Raw genomic sequence first — 23,394 nt, 5'->3', positions numbered from 1 at the left:
ACGAAGGACGCTGGGTAATGGCAAAGGTTGTGATCCAAAATAAGACTTTGGTTCTCTTAAACATTTATGGTCCAGTTCGACCAGATCCCAAATTTTGGAAACGATATCAAAATCCTAATTTCTACTATGGACTGTCCAAATATTGTAATTGCTGGTGACTTTAATCAATGGCTAGACCCATTCGCAGACAGGCTTTCATCTCACGAATTTCAACCTGATAAGACTCATAAATGTTTCCAATCTGCCATTGCCTCGCGTCGCCTTTATGATGTTTGGAAAACATGTAATCCTGACACCCTTGAATACACCTTTTTTTCCAATGTCCATCATACACGTTCTAGGATTGACTATATTTTTGTTAGTAAGTCACTCCTTCCCGCTCTCCAAAAATCTGATACTGGATCTATTTTTCTGTCTGACCATGCCCCTGTCCATGCATCCATTGATCTTACCTTAACTTCCTCCAAATTCAGTCAATGGAAATTCAATACTTTTCTGTTGTCTGATGTTGCTTTTGTTAAGGAAGCTATGGTCTTTATTAATGAGTTTTTTCTCCTTAATGACCCTTCTGACACATCTATTCCCAGTAATTGGGACGCTTCCAAAACTGCTTTTCGAGCATTTACTATTTCATATGTTGCAAAAAAGAAGAAAACTAATAGACTTAAATATGAGGACCATCTCAGGAATATTAAAACTCTTGAACACTCGTACTTTTCCTCTAAATCCAAGGATGCTCTTCAAAGTCTAATCAAAGCTAAGTCTGAGCTAAATAAGATTGCTACGGTAGAAGCTTGTAATACCCTCTTGAAAATTAAATCCAAATACCACGGGGGCCAAAACAAAGCGGGTAAAATGCTGGCAAACAATCTCAAAATCAAATCTGAACGTAAAACGATTGGGCCTATTCTCAATGACCAAACTAATACTTTAGTCTCCTCCGACGAGGATATTGCAGACGCTTTCCATAATTATTATCACAATCTTTATACTGATGATACTCACCCTTCGGACTCTAACCTGACATCATTCTTTGAGGGTCTCCCATCTCCCCCTTCACTCCCAGACGAATTTGCCCAATTAGAGAACGACATTTCTCTTCAAGAAATTCTCCAGGCCATCTCTTCCCTTAAAAAATCCAAAGCTCCGGGTCCTGATGGATTACCTATTGAATTTTACTCTGCATTTCACACCATATTTGTGCCCCACTTACATCAACTTTTTAATTCATTTATTTCCTCTGCCAAAGCCTCTGGATCTTTCCTAGAAGCCCTCATTATCATAATTCCCAAACCAGACAAAGATCACTCCCAATGTAAACATTTTCGCCCAATTTCCCTGATTAATTATGATTGTAAAATGTTTGCTAAAATTCTTGCTTCTCGCCTGGATATCCTCATCCCTCTGTTGATTAAAACTGATCAGGTTGGCTTTGTAAAGGGTAGATTAGCCTCTGATAATGCCCGTCTGTTCGCTAACATTATCTCCCACAGTAATTCTTTTAAATCTCCCCTTGCTGCTCTGTCTTTGGATGCAGAGAAAGCCTTCGATCGGATCAACTGGCAATTTATGTTTCGGTCCTTGCAATGGTTTGGTTTTGGTCCCTTCTTTATTTCCTTAGTTAAACTCCTTTACTCCTCTCCTCGTGCTAGTATTTTTGTCAACAACCAGTTTTCTAGATTTATTTCTTTGTCCAGAGGCACGAGACAGGGCTGTCCTCTTTCCCCATTACTGTTTATCTTATGTCTCAAACCTTTTTTAGAGCGTATCCGAACTAACCCCAATGTCCATGGTTTCAAGCTAGCTTCTACTGAAACAAAACTATCTGCATATGCAGATGATATCCTTGTTTATATGGCTGACCCAATTTCGTCTTTACCACATTTCACAAATGAAGTTCGTTTATATTATTCCATCTCTGGCTACAAACTCAATCTCTCCAAAACAGAAGTCCTACCTCTAAATTCCATTTGCTACCAATACATGTTTCACTCCACAGACTTTGTCTGGTGCCCTTCCAAAATAAAATATCTTGGCATTTGGTTTTCCCCTTCTCTCGCTGACACGCTTAAGTTCACCTTTGATTCCCTTGTCAAAAAACTCCAGTCCCTTCACCAAAGTTGGTCTCCCTTATTTTTGTCCTGGTGGGGTAGACTGGATACTATTAAAATGATGATTACGCCGCATATTCTTTATACTATATCTATGCTCCCCATAAAAATCCCATGCTCATATTTTGCTCGTTTGATTTCTATATGGTCCAAATTTTTGTGGAGTGATAAGCACCCCCGCATTGCATACACTCATCCGTCCTAAAAATGAAGGTGGTGTCCGTTTCCCCAATTTTAAATTATATCACTCTGCTTTTACTATAAAACAATCGTTCTCCTTAGCATATGATTTTTTGACTTCACCTGTTCCCAGATGGGTGATGTTAGAACGCTCCTTGTGGAAAGACTTTTTGTTTCAGCATGCTGTCTTCATGTCCAATTGTTCCTTTTTGTCCAAACACCCAGTTCTGAAATACTCAAAGACACTGCTGCTTGACACCTTTTCCAAAGACCTATCTCCCCTTCAATGCTCCTTATCGTCCACTGTGTGGTATAATAAGTTCCTCAAATATAAGGGCAAGTCTTTCTATTACAAATACTGGAAGGAAAAGGGGGTTTCTTTTGTACATCAATTCCTTTTCAATAATTCTATTCTCCCTTTTCATGAGTTGCAAAATATGTATCAACTGCCTGCTTCGTGTTTACAGGAGTATACCATCATAACTGATGCTATTCGCTCTCACCTAACTTTCCTTTCACCGTCTGATGTTTTACTCTCCTTTTCCCCCACATCCCCACTTTACTCTTTGTTCTCCCTACAACAACCAAAAGCTGCCCTTGTATATAGATTGCTGGTTTCCAATGTTACAGACCGCCCTAAAACCTCTGTTGAGAATGCCTGGGAAGCTGATTTGAATATTTTGATACCAGTTGATGTCTGGGATCGCTTATGGTCCAAATTATTTAAGGTTTCTATTGCTGCACGCATTACTCAATCCCTTTTTTTCATTTATCATAGAGTTGTTTTTACGCCTTTCAGTAGGCCGGGTCACCCCCCTTGTTCCAGCCGCTACCTGCTCCTGCCGATCCTGCTGGGACTCCCGCCCGCCTGCTCCTGCCACCGCTGCCCTCCCTGCACCCGAGCGACCCAGCCTCAGCTGAGCCGCACGGCCGCCAGTTTTTCCCGCCGCTGAACCCCTGCGGCCCCGCCCACCACCAGCCCATTGGCCGCCCCGCTCCCGCCAACCCAGCTGACCCGCCCTCCCGTCCCCCTACTTATGACACCCCCTGAGCGACCGCGCAGCGGACGCGCGCAGCGGGAGCACCGAATGAGCGCCGAAGGTGCGCCAAAGGTAAGCCCGTCTGCGCCCGTCCGCGCCTGGACCGCGCCCAGTGCCAGGACCCCTGTCTCCCGCAGACACCAGCCCACCCGCCGGACCTACAACGCCACCGAACTCTACGCACTCAACGCCGGCCGAATCCCGGGCTGCTGTCGAGCCACCCCGAGACGCACCCACGGACCCTTCTGCTGCCACTCCTGCAAGTTCACCTGCATCCGGACCTGCACTACACCAGCACCGACCAAGCCGATCACCAGCAGCAACCACCTCAAGTGCATCCTGCTCAACACCCGCTCCATCCACAGACAGGCCGTCGAGCTCTGGAACCTGCTCGACACCACAGCCCCAGACGTCGCCTTCCTCACGGAAACCTGGATGAACGCCTCCTCAGCGCCCGACATCGCCATCGCCATCCCGGACGGCTACAAGATCATCCGGAGGGACCGCGTCAACCAGACAGGAGGAGGCATCGCCATCATCCACAGGAACACCATCCGCATCACGACCAACACCGACGACACCCTCGCATCCGCCGAACACCTGCACTTCTAGATCCACATCAACCCCAAGACCACCCTCAGAGGCACCCTCATCTACAGACCCCCAGGACCACGCACACAATTCAGCGAAGACATCGCCGACGTCATCAGCCCGCACGCCCTCCTCTCCGCTGACTACATCCTCCTCGGGGACCTCAACTTCCACCTGGAGAACAACAACGACCGCAACACCACCACCCTGCTGGACAACCTCGCCAACCTCGGTCTCAAGCAGCTGGTGACCACCCCCACCCACTACGCCGGACACACTCTCGACCCCGTGTTCTCATCCAGCAAGGACATCACCTTCAGCCACGCCACCGGACTCCACTGGACGGACCACAGCTGCATCCACTTCAGCTTCAGAAGGACCACGATCCACCACCACCAACAACAGGTTGCACGCAGAAGCTGGAACAAGATCACAGCCGACCAGCTCGCGACCTCCCTGAACATGAACCCTCCCACCAGCGCAACTAACCCAAGCCAGGTGGCCACAAACCTCACGAAGTGGATCAGCAACTACGCAGACGACCTCGCCCCACTGAAGACCCCGCCTAGCAGACCCGGCAGCAAGAAAGCCCCATGGTTCACCGACGAACTCAAGAGCTCCAAGAAGAACTGCCGAGCACTCGAGAAAGCCTGGCGCAGAGACCCAACACCGAACAACATGACTGCCCTCAAGCTCGCCACCCGAAAACACCACCAACTGATCCACGCCACCAAGAAAACTGCATTCAAGGAACGACTGGACAACAACGCACACAACAGCAAGGAACTCTTCAACATCGTTAAAGAGCTCTCCAACCCCAACGCCGGAAACAACGACATCACCCCTTCGCAAGACCTCTGCAACTCCCTAGCCTCCTACTTCCACAACAAGATCGCGGACATACACAACAGCTTCAGCACTCAACCGACGCACGCCACGACGGCACCACCGCCCCCCACCACCACCCTCCGCGCCTGGACCCCGATCAGCACCGAAGACACCATCTGCACGATGAACTCCATCCACTCCGGATCTCCGACCGACCCCTGCCCTCACCACATCTTCAACAAGGCCGACGCTGTCATCGCATCCCACCTGCGGGACATCATCAACACCTCCTTCAACACCGCTACCTTCCCGGAGAGCTGGAAGCACGCCAAACTCAGCGCTCTACTAAAGAAGCCATCAGCCGACTCCACCGACCTCAAGAACTACCGCCCCATCTTGCTGCTCCCGTTTCCTGCAAAAGTCATCGAGAAGACCGTCAACAAGCATCTGGCCGCCTTCCTCGAGACGAACGGATCCCTCGACCTCTCGCAGTCTGGCTTCCGGGCCAACCACAGCACCGAGACCGCCCTGATCGCAGCCACCGATGACATCCGAGCCCTGCTCGAGAACGGAGAAACAGCGGCCCTCATCCTCCTAGACCTCTCCGCGGCCTTCGACACTGTCTGCCACCGTACCCTAGTGCGGCGCCTCAGCAACGTCGGAATCCAGGAGAAGGCACTGGAATGGATCATCTCGTTCCTCGCCGGAAGGACACAGAGAGTCCGCCTCCCCCCGTTCAGATCAGAAGCCACCGAAGTCATCTGCGGCGTTCCCCAAGGCTCCTCGCTCAGCCCAACCCTCTTCAACGTCTACATGAGCCCCCTGGCAGCCATCGCACGCCAACACAACCTCAACATCATCTCCTACGCCGATGACACCCAGCTGATCCTCTCCCTCACCAATGGCCCCGCCACCGCCAGAGCCAACCTATACGAAGGGATGACAGACGTAGCCAAGTGGATGATGAACAGCCGCCTGAAACTGAATTCGGACAAGACGGAAGTCCTCATCCTGGGATCTTCACCCTCCGCCTGGGACGACTCCTGGTGGCCCCCCGCCCTGGGCAGCGCACCCAAACCAACAGACCACGCACGCAACCTGGGCTTCATCCTGGACTCCTCCCTCTCCATGACCAGACAAGTCAACGCCGTCTCCTCGTCGTGCTTCAACATCCTGTGCATGCTACGTAAGATCTTCCGGTGGATCCCCACCGAGTCTAGGAAGACGGTCACCCAGGCCCTCGTCACCAGCCGTCTGGACTACGGCAACTCCCTCTACGCCGGAACCACCGCCAAACTCCAGAAGAGACTCCAGCGGATTCAGAACGCCTCTGCACGACTCATCCTGGACATCCCCCGACGGGCTGTTCTCTTTGAAAAACCTGACCCATCGGCAGTGTATCCGGATTCATCGGTACTCCCGTGTAAACTCCAGGAGTTACGTGCGTTTGATATCTAAAAAGACGGAATATCAGGACGTCACCGCCGTACACTCAAAACAGAATCACGAGGGTGAAACCGTACTGTGTATGAATCAGCGGCCCTTTATAATTAGGAGCCGACATTTACAGCAGTAGAATATAAAAGAATACAGGACGTCCTTGCCTTATACAATTTTTAACCCAACCCACGTGAACGAATTGGTACCACGCAGTAATATCACCGAAAGATATTTAGGACCTCATTCAACACACCAGAGGCCTCGTCGTGTTACTAATAACCGTTTAAAAAGACCCCAGATGAAGAACATAGTATAATCCTTTAAGGGATATTGTCATCTGCTCGTATTTTAACAAAAATCTCAGGCTACGGAAGCTCCTATGGAACTTTAACTAGAAATAAAAGAAAACTGTAAATAAATCACCTAGCTTTGAATCCGAGGATACAGCATCTATACAGCCGCACTGCAGTTTAAACAATAGAGAACAGTATTGTCCTTGTACACCAGCACAAGTTTAGAAATTGGATGGTTTAAGTCCCGATGAAGGCATATTTTATGTCGAAACGCGTCGACCGGATGCCACCTGACCTCCTTTTTAATTAAATTTTCTTGTGAATACACATGTATTAGTATATAATTTTTTATCAATTTTGATCAATGCACTGTTTTTTATTGAATCCTTTTTAATCAAATTAAAAATGTATATTTTCTAAAACTGTACTAGTTTGTTTTGTTTAATCTATTGGTTATTGTTCTAATATATGCCTGGGATTGATACTCTACATACATCCCCCCGACGCAGCCACATCTCCGGACACCTGAGAGATCTGCACTGGCTCCCGGTCAACAAGAGAATCACCTTCCGTCTCCTCACCCACGCACACAAAGCCCTACACAACCAAGGCCCAGGATACCTCAACAGCCGCCTCAACTTCTACGCCCCACACGCCAGCTTCGATCGACCGGCCACGCCCTTGCCTCCGTCCCCCGCATCCGAAGAGTCACCACAGGAGGAAGATCCTTCTCCTACCTGGCCGCCAAGACTTGGAACTCCCTCCCGACCCACCTCCGCCTGACCCAGGACCACCTTGCCTTCAGGAAGCAGCTCAAGACCTGGCTGTTCGAGCAGTAGCGGACCCCCCCTCCCCTAGCGCCTTGAGACCCTCCGGGTGAGTAGTGCGCTATATAAATGCTTCGATTGACTGATTGATTGATTAAGTATTTCCAAGTTTTCACCTGCTTCACCCTCTGTCTGCTGGTCTTGTTCTTCCGAACCAGGTACACTTAAGCATCAACTGTTTGAATGCCCCTCTGTCTTCTCTTTTTGGAAATCTATCTGGGGTATATGCATGCGTATGTTTCAATGTTCTACTCCATTCTCGTTAGCAAATGTTTTTTTAGGTTCTTTATCAGATGATATAGACATGATCTCCTCTAATGCTAGATTACTTGATTTGTTCATTGCTATTGCATTTAAAGTGATTTTATCTTGTTGGAAAGATAATTCCAAAATTTCTGTTGTAACTTGGTGGAATTTCATATGTGATGCCGCTCGCAGCCTTTGAAGTGGGGATACCTTTGCTGGACTCTGTTTTTAACTTTTCTACGGACTGCCCTGTATCTGGAGCCTGATTACCAAGGACCTCTACACCTCGGGGCTTTCACCGCCGTTGCTGTCGGGGCAGGGACTGCGAGACCCAGGGTGCTTAGCGCTTCATCACCACAGCGCACCTGGTGTCTCTCCCCGCCCCCAGCTCCCTCGCGGCTATAAACGGCTCGCGGCCCCCGCTTCGCGGGAGCCGCTCGCAGCCTTTGAAGTGGGGATACCTTTGCTGGATTCTGTTTTTAACTTTTCTACGGACTGCCCTGTATCTGGAGCCTGATTACCAAGGACCTCTACACCTCGGGGCTTTCACCGCCGTTGCTGTCGGGGCAGGGACTGCGAGATCCAGGGTGCTTAGCGCTTCATCACCACAGCGCACCTGGTGTCTCTTCCCACCCCCTTATTTAAACTTACCCAACCACGCGCACGCGGGACGCGCGCGGGACTCAGCCCGGGGCTAAGCCCGGGCAAAGGGCGGGCCCTCTGAGGCCCTTCGAGGACCGTAGAGACTGGACTGTGCCTGGCCCCTTGCAGGTCTTATTATTTTAAGCCCGTTTTAAGCCCGTTAATCAGCAATTATAGTGCCATTATTTTTTACAGGTCCGTTTATGACCCCTCTTTATATTTTTCTGTGTTAGTTGTTCCCATCTAGCTCCTAGTAACATTGAGGCTTCTTGTTCCCTAATTGGTTTTAACCTGATTGTGTCTCTTGTTAAACAGTCGCTATTGTTTCTTTTTTTTAAAAAGTTATGTCCTCCCGTGAAACACGCAGTCAGGCTGCGGCAGGAGCAAAAAACAAAACCAAAAAACTGACTAGCACACTAGATAATTTTATTCTACGTACAAACTCTCCAATTGACGAGGGTATTGTCCTCATGGAAAGGAGGGTTTCACAAGACCTTGCACATGCCAAAAGGTCGTCATTAGGGAGTATAGCCTCTGCACGCACCCCAACTAAAGCCATGAGTAATTCTGATCCACTCCCGACGCAGGCTGATCCTGTGTCTCTCAATACTATTGGGCCCCAATCACCCCTTTTAGACCCATCTCCCGCGCCCTTATTAACATCTTTAACATCGACCTCTCTTGTTAACAACTTAATAGTTACATCCGCTACTGTTCACAGAGCGAACATCGAAACCAAAGGGGGTGCATTGGAAGGTGCAATTCTCAATTCTAACCAAACATCACCTCAGGTGAATGGCGTAATTACAACTAACCAAGACATGTTAGGTTCTTTGGGAAATGTGGCTTGCGCCAGTGGCAGCACTGAGGAGGGGAGGGTTTCTTTGGGAGCCCCAGCAGGGAGAGAAAAGGTACTACACGTATCCCACCCCCTACCAATGGGTATTCCAGATGATACAGTTTAAAACATTAGTCTGGTCAGCATCCTTGACAATAGTAGTCCTGATGAATCCTTAGAAGACTCAGAGGACCAGAATGTTCCACTCTTAAATTCTCTAACTGTCCTCATTAGGTCTTTACTTTTGCCCCTGGAGACCAGACTCCAAGGTATAGAACATCAGCTTCAGGCCCTCTGTCAGGAATTAAAACCCAAGGGGGAAAATATCGCCCAAGGGGCTCCCGATATTCCAGTTCCAACTGGTAAACCTTCGTCCTTGGCTAAGATTCAATCTGTAGGGGTTAACCCTTCCTCCAAGAAATGCCCTCCTAAAACCCCCATCCAAAAGGGTAATAAAGATTGTTCTATCCAGCCAGCTCCCATCGCTCCTACAATACCACAGAAAGCAGCCGGCTCCATCATTTCAGCCCCTAATCCTCCATCTTCTCATTTAGAGAAACCCAGGGTACGGCAGAATATTAGTTTACCACCTGACGCTTGCCCCTATGTGCTAGTTTTAACAGGCGTCCCGGAGCTTGCACCTGCCACTTCCGAACCCTTTTGGGCACTTAAAAACAAAGTTTGCCATTGGCTAGATAGAAACTTTCCTCCTCCTCCTAATATTAATAATAAAATGCTAATGGTGGAGAGAGCCCCATGGGTAGGAGAGAACAAGAAAAGCTTACAGGGAGACTGTGTTGTGATAACATTTGAAGACCCGCGATTAGTGGAGTATATTTGCTCTGGGCGCCGATGTAAAAACGATTCTACGATCATGGTTAAACCCCTGTCATATTTTTACATGTCCTCGGTACATCATGATAATAGGTGGAGTTGGTTGAGGGCCCCCAACCATGATAGAGGTAGGATGAGACCCGAGCCCCTGGGGGGGCAGTATCCTTGTAATTGGGGCGGGGATGGTAACGGAGGTTGGAATGTAATACGAAAAGGGGCAGGGAGGCCAATCACTGGTGGTAACCAGTTTAATGAGGAATGGTTGGGTCCACAGCTTAATTATCCAATCCCTTGTTATAATCGTTTCAGTGGTCTGGAGGGAGTTGATTGACTCTCACCCCAGTCTTCTGGACGATCTGGAAAGAGGGAAGTGTTAGTCACCCCTGGGGAACAATCTATTTTAGCCATGGATGGTACAGTTAACCCAGGAATCATTAGTCAAGGTCCAGGAGAACTGAAACCCAGAACTTTAGTTATAACCAGAGAACCTTCCGCAGCCTCTACCTCCATTAACATGTTGTCATGGAACATAGCAGGATTAAAGAAAAACCTTGCCAACCCTGATTGGAATGATTTCATTAATAGTTTCTATATATGTATGTTCCAAGAAACCTGGTGCCTTTCCCCGCAATATAAAAATGGTTATTCAACCTTTTTTATTCCTGCAGTCTCGGTAGGGAAAGGTCGCCCGTCTGGTGGCCTGCATATATGGGTGAAGGTGAATTTGAATTGTGCTGTTATCACCCATAAAATTGATTCTAATGATATTCTGTACATTACTCTTAAGAGTCAGTCTGGGGGTTTTAACTTTGAACTTTTTTGTATTTATGCTAGAGGCATTCAGGGCGGGCTTCCCTCCCCAACAATTGAGCTGCTAGATAAGAGGCTATCAGACCTTCCACCCAGATCCAAAATACTAGTATGGGGGGATTTTAATTGTACTTTTGAACCTCTAGACGATGAAGAGGTATTGGGATCTAACTCAGAGGTTTGGAGACAGACTATACCTCCCTTAGCCCTCGCACCCATTAAGAAATGGACAGCCAGAGCAATCCAGCTGAATGCTCTGGTATTAGAACATAACTTATGGGCCCTTAATGGTCGGACCACGTCGGATCGCGACGGGGCAATGACCTATAACAGGTTAGGTTGCCCATCTCGAATTGACTACATGCTCCTAGATACACACTCATGGTCTGCCCTAATTGATATGGAGGTTAGGCAGTCTTCAGATAGTGACCACAATCCATTATGTATGGAAATCCAATGGGTAAAGGGAATTGATACAAGTGACAAACCAGAGATGATTACCAAAGAAGTTTTTCCCACAAATGGTAATCGGAAATTAAAATGGAATGTGGTCAAGTGTGATGAGGAGAAACTTAAAAGTATTAAAGAGTTAGTCTCAGTAGAAACCTGTAGCCTCACAGCAATGGTTTTAGCAACATCTAACCCTCCAGGACCTAGCCTGCTAGTCTCCTATAAAAATCTAATAACTGAATTAGGAGATTTTTTCTGCAAGAGGCCCCAGGTGAACTCAAGGTTAAACCTTGAATCTCTTAAGAGCAACCCCTGGTATCCGGCAAATTGTAGAAAAAAAAGAAAAGCTATCACTCTAGCGATAAAAAGCAAGGACCCTACGGCTGTCCGAATGGTTAGAAAGGAGTACTCCAGCAGTATAACATTAGCTAAGAAAGATTGGGAGGAGGAGCACTGGCAGCAGCTTAAGGCTGCAGCCCGTGGGAGAAACTCCATGACTTTTTGGAAATTGATTAATGCTCTTGACAGAAGGGGGGTAGAGCCAATTTTAAATCATATAACCGAACAGCATTGGTATTCCCATTTTTTAAATTTATATTGTGAGGACAGTCTGAAAGGTTCAACAATATCCCCAGCCATTGAACCTCAAAGTAAGCTCTGTATGAAGCTTGGCTCCAAGGTAGACCCATTTTCCCTGCGAGAAGTTCAGGATGCCATCTCAAAAATGTTACCAGGGAAGGCAGCCGGGCCAGATGGCCTCCCGGGGGATTTGCTATTGCATGATTCTAAACTATGGGCAGAGTTCATAGCATGTTTAATGAATTTGATTCAGCATGGTCACCCTGTCCCAGAATCCTGGAAGGGTGCAGAGGTCATCACCATGTACAAGAAAGGCGATAGAGATGACCCTGCCAACTACAGACCAATAAGCTTAATAGATACCATCCAAAAGGTAGTTGGCAGGGTCATCATAAATCGTACCGAATCCTGGCTTGCGGACAAGGACATTCTGCCCAACTTCCAGGCTGGGTTTAGGCGCAAGGTCGGTGCAATGGACCAGGTCTTTCGATTCTGTGAAGTCTACTGGAAGTCAGTGTCAATCGCCAAGGGTAGTTTATATCTGGCTTCCATAGACTTGAAAACAGCATTCGATGTTATTCCACGCGCCAAACTCTGGTCAGTCCTATTTGATATGGGTTTCCCCGGCTATCTGTTGCAGCTTATTATAAAACTTCACGAAGGAAATTATGCAAGGATTCGCTGGGGAAGTCAGGGCCAATTCACAGAGAGGGTACCGGTCAACAGAGGAGTGAGGCAGGGATGCGTGATGGCCCCGACCCTGTTCTCCCTCTTTATAAATGGGGTGGTGGACCATTTGAGGGAGGACCCCGCGGATGCCCCCGTCCTTGCCGGAGAGAAAACACCTACACTCCTCTTCGCAGACGATACCCTCCTGATGTCCAAAACCCCCATGGGTTTGCAGAAACTGCTCGATCGTTTTAGTATTTTCTGTAAAGATCGTGGGTTGACGGTTAATACCACCAAAACAAAGTTGATGGTATTGTCCGCTAATAAAAAGCACAGGAAGGTTAACCTCTCTTTGAGTGGCACCCCCTTGAGGTAGTGGATGAATTCGATTACCTCGGAGTGAGGCTCTGCAATAATATGAGATGGAATTCCCATGTCTCTAAAATGGTTTTAAATCTTAAAAGGGCTTCTGGAGCGATATTAAAGAACCAGCGGCTCTCTATTAGTAGACCTATAGCCCCTGCCTCGGCAGTCTATGAGGGGAAAGCGCTAGCATCGGCAGTATATGGCTCTGAACTTTGGGGTGCGGAGAACACCAAAGCAATGGCAGTGGCTGAAAACAAGTTTATAAGAGACATAGTCTCGCTGCCCTCATCGACCCACTTGAAACCATTATTCTTAGATTAGGGCAAAAGAATGATCTCTGACATAGTCCAAATTCGCCCCTTGTTATTTTGGGTGCGCCTCAGAAGGACCCCCGAATTAGCTAATTATGCTTTAGTGTTGGATGAGCTAATTAATTTGAATGTAGCCAATAAAATAAAATGGCTCAACAATTTAAAGAAGTTGGTGGTGTCTATAGGTCTGGGTGAATCTTGGACCTCCCAAACCCCCCCTTCAAAACAAATCGTTAAAAAACTTTATTGGGATTGGGTTGAGGCAAAGGAACTAAAGAACCCAAATTGGGGTCCCCTGACGAATAACTTCCTTGAACACAAGCCCCTCAGGAAGCTAGAGTCATTTTTGGACTTTATTCAAACCCCCCGTGATAGAACTCTGTTTCTGAAATTAAGATACGGTACCCTCCCCCTCAATTCATTTATGGAAGGGTGGAAGGACAGGAGGGAATCTGACCTAAAATGCCCAGGTTGTTCTTGCCCGAAAGAATCTCTTGGCCATTTTTTGCTTGCATGTGCTGCATATAAACAGGCTAGAGCAAAATGGTTGAAACCTGTTTGTAGGGAGCTAGGAGTTAGGGACTACAGATCCGCCATACGTATTATTTTAACCAACACTTCCTCCATGTATATTGTTTGTGGGGTCGCCAAATACTTGGCAAGTGCTTGGTTTACCAAGTCCAAACTGCTACCCAATGCTTGATCAGTACCATTAGGAAAAGATCCTTTTATCAATGCTCCCCTTTTTTCTTATTTTTATTTTAGTAAATGACATCATATATGTTATGGAATTGTAATACTTGTAATATTGTTTTATGTATTTTTGTATACTTGTATGTTTGTACTTTTATGAAATATTTTTCGAATAAAGTATTACAACAACATATGTGATGAGCATAGGATTTCTATTGCTTCTTCTTCTTCTGTCCCTCTAAAAATCAAATCTGATCTCCTATGGCTCCCCTTTGTTTCTTACCTCTCTTCTACCCATTCCATGTGAGTTCATATCCTGTTCTTATCCTCGCATATTACCATATTTCACCTAGCTTCTTTCTTTCCCCTTCCTTTTCTGTCCTTTTCCCCTTCCTCTTTTTTCTCTTCTTCTTTTTCTTTACTTCTCTTTATTTTTTCATTTACTCAAGTGCCTCCTGTTTTATCTTATTGTATTTACTTCATTATTGTATGGCTTTGTTTATGTTTTTGCTAAAACGTAATAAAAATTTCTTAAACTGAAAAAAAGGATAATGATTGTGAAGGTTCACTCGCGTGACCATGATCTGCTTACTAGTGGCATGCGTAACATTTCCCAATTTGAGGGGTGTCCCGCCCACAGCCCAGAAAGGTCAGTTCATATTTTGGGTACCAAGGCAATGTCATGTAAGGGAGTAATTTTGTATCCATATAAACACATTTCAGGTTCTGGAATCCAAATGAGCAACGGTGTAGAACGGCTGGATTGGAAGTGACAACGAGCATGTATACAAAAAGGGAAAAAAGGATATAGTAGGATTAATGAAGTTACATGCTTGCTCATCGCCTACTATTGACCACCGGCAGGGCTATTTCCCAGCAAAGAGGGACAATATTTCACAAAATGCTTTTCAACAATTTAATCATACATTTTTCTTTATTTTGGTCTTTTTTCTCCTCTGGTAGCAATTTTTTGTCTTATGTTTCACAATTGCACAGGTTATTCTGTAAAGGGATTTGTGATGAGCCTCTCCCCCACCAGCCAGTGAGATCCTGTGGTCATTGGCACTTTTTTAATGGGGCCTAGTCTTTTCCAGACCCAGCAGGGAGAGCTTGAAGTGCTTTGGTGCTCGTTCAGGTGGGTGTGGAGGCAGGGAGAAAAATACATTCTTGCGAGGATTGCAACCTTTCAGAAGCAGGCAGCCTTCTAGGTATGGATGAAGTATTTAAAGCAACACTCCAGTTCAAACACTGCTTGTGATCCAAGACCTTAGAGGGAGCAGGACCTCCTCTGTTGCAGTTCTTACCAGATATTTCTTCCGCATGCAGCATCCAGTGGTCCTCCGCTGTACAGCGGACCCCCCAAAGAACCTGGGAAAGAAAAGAAGAACTGAGTTTAGTAAGGCAGAAGAATGAGAAAACTGGGAGAACAATAATCAAGGTAGGGCGCACATGCCATAAAAGGTAGACATTTATCATTGCTTTCTCTGCTTCAAAGTGAGTGGATTTATGTGGCAATGTTGCTGTGAAAGGAAAGGCTTTTTTCTAGCCCACAACTAAATTTAAATGTCCGTAGGGGAACTGTGCAGATATTTCATAATATATGAGAATTAGGAAAGCACAAATTAAGCACTTTTTTGTACTTCTGAAGTATGGTGGAAACAATTGTTTTAAAACGATCAAAACAAATCAATACCCTAGGTGATGACATTTCCACACATTATCATTTGTGCACTGTATACTTTTATTGGGAAAACTGTATGTCTCTGCAAATGGTCATTTCAATTGAAAATGTGTTGTCTGTAATGGCAGTGAGCTACCACACCATGCATACTATACACTAGGCCACTCCACTCCACTCTTCACCACTTCACTCTACAACACTCCACTCTATACCCGTCCACTCTTTCCCACTCCATTCTCTGACACTCCACTCTATGACACGCCACTCCACTCTACGTCACTCCGTTCTAAGTCACTCCACTCCACAACACATCACACCACTCTATGACATGCCACTCCACTATACTCTACGACATGACACTCTACTTTATGCCACTCCACTTTACAACACGCCACTCCACTACATGCCACTCTATGATAAGCTCCTACATACATTGCCCCTCCTCTCTACACTCATCCACTCCACTTTACTCGACAATACGCCACTCCACTATATGCCACTCTATGACTAGCTCCTACACTATTTGCACCTCCTCTCTACACCCCTCCACTCTATGCCACTCCACGCCACACCACTCTACAACACAACACTCTATGCTGCTCCAGTCTGCGACATAACACTCCATGACACAACATTCCATGACACTCTACGCCACTCCAATCGACATTCCACTTCACTCCACATCACTCCTCCCTACTCCACTCGACTCTGACCCTTTAGTCCACTCTACGCCATTTCACTCTACAGCAGTCTATGACACTCTATGCCCATCCATTCTACAACACTCTATGCTACTCCACTATCCAACACTCTATGAAACTCTGTGCAACTCCCTTTACGCCTCTCCACGCCACTTCACTCTACTCTGTGACACACTATGCCACTACACCACTCCGTTCTACTCCTCTCTCTATGCCACTCCACTCTACAACACTCTATGCCACTCACCTCTACTCCTCTTTTCGCCACTACATTGTACAACGCTCTAAGGCCCTCTATTCTACACCCTTCAACTCCACTCCACTCAACTCCCTCCATGACAATCCATGCCACTCTATGCTATTCCGCTCTAAGCCACCCTACGCTACTCCACAACAGTCCACTCTACGACACTCCACAACACTTCACTCTACTATACTCTATGACACTCCATTACACTCTAAGCCACTCCACGACACTCTATGCCACTCCATCTATGACACCCACTCTATGCCAATCTACTCTACTCTACGCAATGACATGCTGCTCCACTACGCAACTCCCTTTACGCCACTCCATGCCACTTTACTACACTCTACACCACTCCACTCTACGACACTCTTCGCCACTCTACGCCACTCCACTCTGCGATACGCTAAGCCACTTCACTCTACGACACTCTGCTCCACTCTATGACACTTTACTCCACTTTATGCCACTCTACTCCATTGTAGGACACTCTACGCTCCTCACCTCTATACCCCTCCACTCTACACCACTCCACTCTATGCCACACCACACCACTCTATGACACAACACTCTAAGCAACTCCAATCTACGTCCCTCCACACTACACCCCTCCACTCTATGCCAATCCACTCTATGCCACTCCACTCTATGCCAATCCACTCTATGACACGACACTCTACCCCACTCCACTGTACAACCCGACACTCTATGACACTCAACACTCCTCCACTCTGTGCCACACCATACCACACCACTCTATGACACACTTTACACCCCTCCACTCTATGCACCTCCGCTCTACGCCACACCACACCACTCTATGACATGACACTCTACGCCACTCCACTCTACAACATGACACTCTATGACACTCTACACTCCACTTTATGACACAACACTCTAGGACATTCTAACCCACTCTATGCCCCTCCACTCTTATCAACTCTACAACACTCTACTCCCTCCATGACACTCCACAACACTCTATGCCACTCCACAACACTGTACTCCACTTTATGCCACTCTACTCCTCTCTATTGTATGACACTCTACTCCACTCTATGTCCCTTCACTTTTCACCCTTCCGCTCTACTACACTCCACTCTACTCCCTCCATGACACTCCATCCCGCTCTACACTACTCCACGACATTCCAATCCACTCTACGCTACTCCACAACTCTACTCTCTACTATATTCCGCTATACGTCACTCCAAGACACTCTATGCCACTCCATGTATGACACTGTATTCCACTCTATGCCACTCCATGTATGACACTGTATTCCACTCTATGCCAATCCATCTATGACACTGTATTCCACTCTATGCAACTCCACTCTATGACAATCTACTACACTCTAAGCTACAACACTCAACTCCACTCCACGATCCTTTACGTCACTCTATAACACTCTGCTCTATGCCACTGTACTCCACTCTTCAACATCATATGCCCCTCCACAACACTCTACTTCACTCTGTACAACTCAACTATACAACACTCTACTCCACTCTATGACACTTTACTCTACTCCACTCTACACAACGTTCTCTTTGCCACTCCACGCCCCCTTACTCCACTCTACTCTATGGCACACTACTCCACTACATCATTCTACGGATTCAACTCTATGCCATTCCACTCTACGACACTCTATGCCACTCCATCTATGACACTGTATTCCACTCTATGCCACTCCATCTATGACACTGTATTCCACTCTATGCAACTCCACTCTATGACAATCTACTACACTCTAAGCTACCACACTCAACTCCACTCCACGATCCTTTACGCCACTCTATAACACTCTGCTCTATGCCACTGTACTCCACTCTACAACACCCTATGCCCCTCCACAACACTCTACTTCACTCTGTACAACTCAACTCTACAACACTCTACTCCACTCTATGACACTTTACTCTACTCCACTCTACACAACGTTCTCTTTGCCACTTACTCCACTCTACTCTATGGCACACTACTCCACTACATCATTCTACGGCACTCAACTCTATGCCATTCCACTCTACAACACTCTATGCCACTCCACGACACTCCATTCCACTCAATGACACTCCACTCTGCAAACACTCTACTCCATCCTATGCCACCCCACTCCATGACAATCTACTCCACTCAAAGCCACTCTACTCTACAACAATTAACTCCACGCAACTCCCTCCATGCCACTCAATACCACTTTACTCCACTACACTCTACTTCACTCCACTCTAATCTAAGGCACTCTATTCAACGTTAGGCCATGCCACTTTATGACACCGTATGCCACTCCACAACACTCTTTTCCACTCTATGCCCCTCCACTCTGCCCCTCCCCTCTACTCTACAACATTCTACTCCCTCCATAACACCCCACGACAATCTATGCCACTCCAATGAACTGTATGACAGTCTATCCCACTCTATGCCACTCCACTCTACAACACTCTACTCCACTCTACAACACTGTATTCTACTCCCTTATGGGAGGGCTGGGCAGATATACAGGCGCGGAGGCTGTATACATTGCTTAATGATGATTTTTACAGTAGTTTTAACACAAAGAATAATGTAGCTTGACACTGTGGGTCCAGTATGGTTCATTTTTCCAATAATACCACTGGGTTATTTCCCGAACCGTCACCACACGCTTTTTTGGTGATTTCTCATGTGCAAGGGGTTTTATTGGGGGGGAAGGGGGGTGGGGGGGGGATTAAGTGGCATTTCGTACCTGGGAAAACACAAAATGCACCCTTTTTGGCTAAGACATAAATAGGGAGTCTACCCCTAATCATGCAGCTTTTATCCCAACTCTTTCTCTCAGAGTTCAGGGGTATTGAACCAGAATACCCTCACCCGGTCTGTATTATCACAAGCACCCTTCTTTCTCTTTCCTTATCCTAGGGAATAGAGGGTGGAAGCGTTTTGGTTATGCCGTTTGTAACCAGTATCAGGGTTACTTAATGGCCGTCGGGTATGTCGGGAGGTTCCTCTGTTACGACGATGCGCAATTAAAATAGCACTGTGCTCCCCACACCTTGACCCAGTTTCCTCCCTTACCACCCTCAACAGACTTCCTACCCTCCTCGCTGTAACTTACCTGCTACGCCACAATTCTGCTGAATCGCGGCCAGTCTTGCGCATCCTCCGATGGTGTACACCACTCCTCACTACAGTAGTCCGTTACCTTGTCTCTGGATTGGTGACTTCTTCTCACTTGTTAGCAGCTCCGGCTGGCGTCTAGCTCCTCGACTCCTTGTGTTCACCGGCTACAACTCTCGTTCTCTCCTCGCTGTACCTCCTTCCGGAATCTGTCTTTTCTCCTCCTCCTTTATCACAGGATTGGCTTAAGCTCACAAGGACTTCACTTCTCTGCCCAAAACAACGACAGGCCATCATTAGCGTTTTGATGATTTTCTTTTGATGGTAGTCTTTTCTCTGTTTCTTTTACAGACATTGCGTTGGCTACGGGTGCACCGAAGGACGAGTAAGTCGGGGGAGGGCTGGGTGAACTTCCTCACATCCATCCTGTACTCTACGCTACTCCACTGTACAACTCTATACTTCACTCAATGTCCCTCCACTCTATGTCCTTCAACTGGACTATACTACCGCCATGACACTCCACTCCATGAAATACCACACCTCTCTCCGCCAATCTATGCCACTCCACTATACTCCACTTCACGCAACTCCACACCACACCACTCCATTCTACTCTACTTCAATCAGCTCTACTCGGCTCTACACCACTACACCCTACTCAATGACACCCTATGCCACTCCATTCTATGACACTCTATGCCACTCTACTCTACAACAATGTACTGCAGTCTACGCCATGGCACTCTACTCCATTGTATACAACTCTTTGTACACCACTTTACTCCACTCTATGCCACTCCACTCTACAACACTGTATGGCACTCCACTCTACGACATTCTGCTCCACTCTACGCTGCTCCACTGTACAACAAGGTGCTTCACTCTATGCCTCTACACTCTATGGGGCAGATTTACAACTTCTGGTGCATCTCTGCAAATCAGCAGGGATGCGCCAGAACAGATGCGTCACGCAATCCCCCTTGCGCCACCACAGATGCGTCGCATTTACAATGCGACGCACCATAGTGCAAGGAGGGGCAGATGCGTGACCCATCTTGTGGCGTACGGGTGGCGCATTGCTGGAGTCGCGATGCAACTCCTGCAATGCACAGGGGCCGCCCATACTTAACGTGGAGCGTCACTTCTTACGCCTGCTTCAAGCAGGGGTAAGGATTTGACGCAGCAGCGTCGTAAAACTGACTCAGTGAAATCATGTAGATTTCACTGCCCCAGTTTTACGGGGCTTTCTTGCGAGGGAACGCCCACCCTGCGACAGAACGCCCACATGAAACCTGACACAGGTGTCATGTGGCGCAGGGCTTTACAACGTGACGCATCTGCCTAGATGCGTCCCGTTGTAAATTAGTCGCAACGTGGCGCATGGTTTACGCCGCCGCTGCGTCACAAAAGTGACGCAACTGCGGCGTAAAAAATTGTTGCAAGAGGCTTGTACATCTGCCCCTATGCCCTTCCAATCTACGCCATTGCCCTGTACTCCCTCCACGAAACTCTGTGGAACTCCACTCTGCGCCATTCCACGACACTCCCCTCTACTTTACTCCACTCTACCCTAAGCCACTATACAACATTCTAGGCCACTCACCTATAATGTAAGCTCTGGAGTGACACTCTGTGTCACTCCAGAACACTCCACTACACCACTACATTCTACAACACTCCACTCCACTCTCCTTTATGCCATTAACTCTTAGCCATGCTGAACAGCAGCCATGCTGGCACACAACCTGGCTAAAACACATTGGTCAGAGCCACTAGCTCATGCATAGGCGAGACCAATTAGCTTTGCCAATGCTTGATTAAAAAACTTCCAACACCAAACTCAAGACTAAATTCAAAGTAGTTGCAGCAGTTTAAGAGGAATCAGAACTCATGGGGAAATGGATGTTTCTAAAGAGATACCTCTATGTAGGTTTACAAAGAAAGGTTTCAATCATTTAGCTAATGTAAGTCAATCTAATATGAATACTAATTTTCAGAATCCTACTGTTATAGCTTTACCCACTTGAACAGTCATTTTGGTATCAATGCTAATGGGTTATGGTACTATCAGAAATGTTATGGATTTGAGAAAGGCAAGGAGATTAGGAATACCTACTTAAAAGAAAGATGGTCTAAAGCCTGTTCACTAATAGGCGTACCAGTGTGGAGTCTGGGCGGTCCTGGAGCAGGGCGTTTCTACTAACCAGATGCAAGGGTTAGAAGGATTGAACAGCAGTTTTGGAGTCGCTTTTTGAAAGAAATAGTTTGACTTTCCTGAGACGAGAGAGCTGATCCCAGGCCGTCTTTGTTTTTTTGGCAGTGTGGTCCTTGATGGTGAGGTCATTGTCCACGGTGCACCCAAATGACTTGCCATTCAGTGAATGCTGAGGCTTTAATGCCATCAAGGTCATCTTATTGAGCCAGATGTGTACTGTTTCTTGATGTTCTTGACAAATAAGAGCATTCTGTCTAGGATGGGTTGAGGCTCAGGTGGGCGCGGGACATTCAGATCTCGATAACGTACAAGCAATATTTGAGGTGTTGGATGTCTGAAGCAGAGAAGACTTTCATGCAAAGTTATGCATCATTGGCATATTGGTAAATCTTGATGCCACACACTGGTGGTTGGTTGGAAAGGTCGGAGTAGAATCAGTGAAGGACATTGCCAATGATTCCCTTTCAAGACCCTAAGAGGGTGGGGTGGTCTACTGTGTCGAAGGCTGCTGAGAAGTCCAGCAATATCAGGAAGCAGAGGTCTTCATCAGTGGTCAACGGGCATTGTCCACGATACAAGGTAGAGGTTTCCATGCCACAACGTGATCTGAAGCCAGACTGGTAGTCGTGCTGGAGATGGTCATCAAGGATGTATGACGTTACAACGCATACTTTTACAACACATGCCTTTACAACGCATTTTTTACAACGCAACATCCATTAAAACGCATTCCATTACAACGCATGCCATTACAACGAATTTCCTAGAAATACCACCACAACGCATTCCATTACAACGCATACCACCTTTACAACGCATGCCATTACAACGCATACCATTACATTGCATGTATGGTGAGTATTGGATAGTGTAGGGGTAAAAATTACTATTCTAACTCCAGGGGGTGCAACAGTAGGGTAAGTGTTGGATAGTGTAGGGGTAAAAATTACTATTCTAACTCCAGGGGGTGCAACAGTAGGGTAAGTGTTGGATAGTGTAAGGGTACTATGCGTTGTGATGGTATGCGTTGTAATGACTGCGTTGTAATGACATGCGTTGTGATGGTATGCGTTGTAATGGTATGGGTTGTAATGACTGCATTGCAATGACATGCATTGTAATGGATCTTGCGTTGTAAAAGTTTCGTTGTAATGGTAATGCGTTGTAAAAGTTGCGTTTTAAAGGTTGTTTCCCGGTTATCAATGATGCCATCTTAAAGTTGAAAGGTGGTTGAGAGATGTACCGGTAATTGGTGAGCGCATCGGGCCTAGTAGTGGTTTTGTAAGCAATGGGCGGATCTGGCTATCTTGAGAGCTTCTAGGAAGATGCCTTGACTGAGGGTGAGATTGACAATGGCAGTAGGGATAAGGGAGCGTCCCCACAGAGGGCTTTGATGACGGATATTATCTCACTGCCCTCCCACCTTCTTCTCACCATCTTCTCTCAACCCCTCTTTATCCACTGTCCTGTCTCCCTTTCCACATATCCTCAATCTCTGTTATCAATGCTCTCACCCACTCCTTAACCTCCACCCATTCTCAGCAGCCCACCCACAATCTCCCACCACCCGCACGACCACCCATTCCTTAACCCACTTCTACGTTCTTGTCCCAAAACCAATCCTTGACCCACACCCACTTTCTCAATGTGGACTCCCATCCGTTTCCCACACCCACCTCCTGCTTTCT

The 23,394-nt window shown here is 46.9% G+C and overlaps 1 long non-coding RNA gene across 1 annotated transcript in view; it reads right to left on the bottom strand.

Moving 5' to 3' along the window:
• Positions 1 to 23,394, bottom strand: part of LOC144773954 (uncharacterized) — a 200,848-nt gene that overhangs the window by 177,107 nt on the left and 347 nt on the right. The window contains exons 2-3 of the long non-coding RNA XR_013600080.1: positions 19,487 to 19,758; positions 15,053 to 15,116 (exon numbers count right to left, since the gene is read on the bottom strand). This is a non-coding gene — a long non-coding RNA (uncharacterized LOC144773954). The remainder of the gene's footprint in view (positions 1 to 15,052; positions 15,117 to 19,486; positions 19,759 to 23,394) is intronic.

This window comes from Lissotriton helveticus, chromosome 8 (assembly GCF_964261635.1).
Source record: "Lissotriton helveticus chromosome 8, aLisHel1.1, whole genome shotgun sequence".
NCBI lineage: Eukaryota > Metazoa > Chordata > Amphibia > Caudata > Salamandridae > Lissotriton > Lissotriton helveticus.
The sequence above is the reverse complement of the archived record's forward strand: the minus strand, read 5'-3'. Positions and strand labels throughout refer to the sequence as shown.